This window comes from Hyla sarda, chromosome 11, assembly GCF_029499605.1.
Source record: "Hyla sarda isolate aHylSar1 chromosome 11, aHylSar1.hap1, whole genome shotgun sequence".
Classification (NCBI taxonomy): domain Eukaryota; kingdom Metazoa; phylum Chordata; class Amphibia; order Anura; family Hylidae; genus Hyla; species Hyla sarda.
In genome coordinates, this window is record NC_079199.1 from 74,171,208 (window position 1) to 74,176,713 (window position 5,506).

Sequence of the window (5,506 nt, forward strand, 5' to 3'; positions counted from 1 at the left end):
GAAATGTGAATTACACAATTACAGGGGTTCCTGTAAAAGCCAGGGTATGGATTGCATTGCTTATTGCTCCATCAGAGTGGAATGGACTCCTGTCCTTCTTTTAAGCAATGATGTGGATTTAGCCTGTGCTGTATGTACGGGTGGCTGACTGCCACCCACCCAGAGAGTGTATGGGAGACTGCCTGCCTCCCTCCTTTCCTATGCATGGGAGGCCGCCTGCCAGCCTTCCTTTCTTCCCTATAAGTAGTGTGAGTGCTCATGAAGGGGGCATGGTTGGTTCCACCCCTTTACCGGTTATCACCTCTGGGCCTTTTGGCTAAGATCAAGTGTAAAAAAAGGGCTTGCGATAGACCGCATCCTTGTGCACGGTATTTTGTGTGAATACTTGCACTTGGGTGACTTGAGAGCACATACCTCAGCTCTTCAATAAAATAAAAGAATATATATATATATATATATATATATATATATATATATATATATATAAACAAAGTCCCGAAATCACAGCACCAGTCAGGTCATGGATCTTGAAATACTGAATTATTTTATTCTTCCCCACAGCAAATGCTTGGGGACCTTCACTACAGCCAAGATCGCAGCCATTGCAGCCATCCTCTTATATATTATTTTTTTTTCTAATATATGCCCTCATTCATGTCATCTAGAAATAAAATATCAGTTGCATGATAATTTGATGTCAGCATTTACTGTTGTACTATTCAAACATGATTTGCTAGGTTACAAGTGTTTGGTTACAATGCGCATGCACAGCCGGCCGGCTGGATCGCGATATGTCCAGTGTGATAACACGATCGTCGGACCCGTTTGCGCAGCCGCAGAACGAAAATGGTGATTAGTGTGGGTAAGGGCATTACGCGCACCTGATCAGCACACATTACTGTGAGCGATCGAGAGCGGAAGTGATGCGCTGATACGTAGGAACTTTTCCGACGCATGCGCAGTCGCTTTGTATACAAACAAGAATGAGAACGGAGATGGCAGCGATCGGCATGTTCTGGGTGCGATCGAGTTATATATTTGGCTGATACTGAAGATACCTATATAACACTATATAGCACTGTATGTCATATGGCACAGGGCACTTTATATGTGTATTGATTGTATTGTATATAGACGGATGCTATGTCAACTTGACATCACTGTGATTAACAGAGCATTGCTCCAATTAAATTTAAATAGAGGTGCGTTTTTAGATAATTATACATTTGTATCACATGAGTTGTAGCCAATGAAATGTATCTGTGATATATATATATATATATATATATATATATATATATATATATATATATATATGCACATTTTGTATTTGTATTATGCTTGATAAAGGCTACTACTGCCGAAACGTTGCATTTGCTGTGGGGAAGAATAAAATAATCCAGTATTTCAAGATCCATGACCTGACTGGTGCTGTGATTTCGGGACTTTGTATATATATATATATATATATATATATATATATATATATATATATATATATATATATATATTGTTAACAGTGTTTCCCAAACAGGGTGTTTAGGCTATTTAGGCATGCTGGGATTGATAGTTTTGTAATAGCTGGCGGCATCCTGGTTGGGAAACACTGATTTATGCATGTGTGTGTATATATCAATGTTTCGCAACCAGGGTGCCTCCAGCTGTTGGAATACTACAAATCCCAGCATGCTGAGAGTTGTAGTTTTGCAACAGCTGGATACACTCTGGTTGGGAAATATATATATATATATATATATATATATATTTTATTTTTCTTTCCTATGATATATATATACATACACACACGCACAGTAGTGTTTTTCAGGGGGTGTAATCCAAACCTCCCTCTCCGGTGTGTCCAACAATCCGGTGTCAAAATTAAGACGCTGGATGATTGTGAACTGCCCCATTCAAATAAATGGGATCAGTTCTAGCATTAGTTTCCCTCCAGTGCACGCCTGACATATGTGAACCCGGCCTCATTCGATCTGCAGGGTGCCAGTGTATAGTTGGTATCTACCACTACAGTATATGTTATTGTATGTCAGAATATTGGTCTTTTTATCGTGGTTTTTAATTTGGAACAATAGCGGTATTGTGTGTCTAGCAAATATTGTGTGTCTACAGGGACATACGCTTTGTGGCTTGTGCTCCTGATCATTTAACCCTTTCAGGACTCAGCGTTTTTCCGTTTTTGCACTTTTGTTTTTTCCTCCCCACCTTCTAAAAACCATAACGCTTTCAGTTTTCCACCTACAGACCCCTACAAGCACTTGTTTTATGCACTACCAATTTTACTTTGTAATGACATCAGTCGTTTCACAATAAAATCTAACTTGTTTGGCTTTTGCGGCCCCACTTTTAATTTTGCCCAGCGCCACATTAAATCTAAAACTGGTCCTGAGTGTATGTGTATGGCTGTGTGTGTTTATAGGGGCAGTGTATGTGTATGAGGCTATGTATATGGTATGGGGCTGTGTATGTGTGTATATAGGGGCAGTATATGTGTATGGTGCAGTGTATGTGTATGAGGCAGTATATATGTGGGCTGTGTATGTGCGTGTACATAGGGGCAGTGTATGGGGGGCAGTGCATGTGAGTATATGGGGGCAGTACATGTGTATGGGGCAGTGTATATGGGGGCTGTGTATGTGTGTGTAGATGGGGGCAGTGTATGTGTATGGGGCAGTGTATTTTGTATGGGGCTGTGTATGTGTGTATATGGGGGCTCTGTATGTGTGTGTATATGGGGGCAGTGTATGTGTATGGGAGCAGTGCATGTGTATGGGGCAGTGTAGGTGAGTATATGGGGCTGTGTATGCGAGTATATTTGTATGGGTGTATGTGTAAGTGTATGGGGCAGTGTGTATGGTATGGGGCAGTGTATGTGTATGGGGGCAGTGTATGTGTATGGGGCAGTGTATGGGGGCAGTGTATGTGTATGGGGCAGTGTATATGGTACAGGGCTGTATGTGTGTGTGTGGGGGGCTGTGTTTGTGTGTATGGTGGACTGTGTGTGGGGGCTGTGTCTATGTGTGTATATAGGGGCAGTGTATATGGTATGGGGCTGTTTTTGTGTATGGGGGCTGTGTATGTGTGTATATGGTGGCTGTGTATGTGTATGGGGCAGTGTATGTGTATGGGGCAGTGCATGTGTATGGGGCAGTTTATATGGTATGGGACTGTGTATGTGTGTATGGGGTTGTGTACGTGTGTGTTTATAGGGGCAGTGTATGTGTGCATGGGGTTGTGTACGTGTGTGTATATAGGGGCAGTATATGTGTATGGGGCAGTGCATTTGTATGGGGCTGTGTGTAAGGTATGGGGGCAGTGTATGTGTATGGGACAGTGTATGTCGTCAGTTTACGTGTATGGGGCAGTGTATGTGTATGGGGGCAGTGTATGTGGGCAGTGTATGTGTATGGGGGCAGTGTATGTGTATGGGGCAGTGTGTATGGTATGGGGCAGTGTATGAGTATGGGGGCAGTGTATGAGTATGGGGGAAGTGTCTGTGTATGGGGGCAGTGTATGTGTATGGGGCAGTGTATGTGTATGGGGGCAGTGTATGTGTATGGGGGCAGTGCATGTGTATGGGGGCAGTGTATGTGTATGGGGGGCATTGTATGCTTATGGGGGGCATTGTATGTGTATTGGGGCAGTATATGGTATGGGGCAGTGTATGTGTATGGGTGCAGTGTATGTGTATGGGGCAGTGTATGGTATGGGGCAGTGTGTATGGTATGGGGCAGTGTGTATGGTATGGGGCAGTGTATGTAGCAGTGTATGGTATGGGGCTGTGTATGGGGGCAGTGTGTATGGTATGGGGCAGTGTATGTGGGCAGTGTATGTATATGGGGGCAGTGTATGTGTATGGGGCAGTGTATGTGTATGTGGCAGTGTATGGTATGGGGCAGTGTATGTGTATGGGGCAGTGTATGGTACGGGGCAGTGTGTATGTGTATGGGGCAGTGTATGTGTATGGGGCAGTGTGTATGGTATGGGGCAGTGTATGGTATGGGGCAGTGTATGTGTATGGGGGCTGTGTATGGGGGCAGTACATGTGTATGGGGCAGTGTATGAGTATGGGGGCAGTGTATGAGTATGGGGGCAGTGTATGTATATGGGGGCAGTGTATGTGTATGGGGCGGTGTATGGGGGCAGTGTATGTGTATGGGGCAGTGTATGTGTATGGGGGCAGTGTATGTGTATGGTGCAGTGTGTATGGTATGGGGCAGTGTGTATGGTATGGGGCAGTGTATGTGTATGGGGCAGTGTATGTGTATGTGTATGGTGCAGTGTGTATGGTATGGGGCAGTGTGTATGGTATGGGGCAGTGTATGTGTATGGGGGCTGTGTATGGGGGCAGTGTGTATGGTATGGGGCAGTGTATGTGTATGGGGCAGAGTATGTGTATGGGGCAGTGTGTATGGTATGGGGCAGTGTATGTGTATGGGGGCAGTGTGTATGGTATGGGGCAGTGTATGTGTATGGGGGCAGTGCAGGGCTCGAGTCCTGCAGGAACAGCGTTCCTTTGCATTTTCCACAGGAGGGATGCTGTTCCTTACATTAGTCCTGCAGGACCATCCTCTCTGTTCTTACCCTCCCTCCGTCTCCTCCCCTGGCCCAGACTGCTAGATGCTGGAGATGTAGGACCTGTGATGATGTCACCATCACATGTTGGGGCGGAGCTTAGCTGTGGTGGAGAGGGAAGATCGTGGTTGAAGGACCTGTGTGATGCTGTGGAGGAGGCGGGGCGGAGCTGGAGGAGACATGTCACCCCAGTAAGGTAATTACATGGAAGATTTGTTACAGTGTGTCACCCCAGTAGTAAAGTGATTACAGAAGGAGGAGGTTTGTTACAGTGTGTCACCCCAGTAGTAAAGTGATTACAGGAGGAGGAGGTTTGTTACAGTGTGTCACCCCAGTAGTAAGGTAATTACATGAGGAGGAGGTTTGTTACAGTGTGTCACCCCAGTAGTAAGGAGATTACATGAGGAGGAGTTTTGTCACAGTGTGTCACCCCAGTAGTAAGGAGATTACATGATGAGGTTTGTTACAGTGTGTCACCCCAGTAGTAAGGAGATTACATGAGGAGGTTTGTTACAGTGTGTCACCCCAGTAGTAAGGAGATTACATGATGAGGAGGTTTGTTACAGTGTGTCACCCCAGTAGTAAGGTGATTACATGAGGAGGAGGTTTGTTACAGTGTGTCACCCCAGTAGTAAGGTGATTACATGAGGAGGAGGTTTGTTACAGTGTGTCACCCCAGTAGTAAGGTGATTACATGAGGAGGAGGTTTGTTACAGTGTGTCACCCCAGTAGTAAGGTGATTACATGAGGAGGAGGCTTGTTACAGTGTGTCACCCCAATTCTAAGAAGATTACATGAGGAGGTTTCTTACAGTGTGTTATCATGATGATAGGGACATGAGGAGGTTTTTGTTACAGTGTATTATCAGAATGATAACCCCTTAAGAACATTGGGGGAGATATATAAAGACCTGTGC

General features: G+C 44.9%; 1 pseudogene; it reads left to right on the plus strand.

Annotated features, from left to right (window-relative positions):
• The first annotated feature begins 296 nt into the window (after positions 1-296).
• Positions 297-531, plus strand: LOC130296092 (U2 spliceosomal RNA; annotated as a pseudogene).
• Positions 532-5,506: the final 4,975 nt, after the last annotated feature.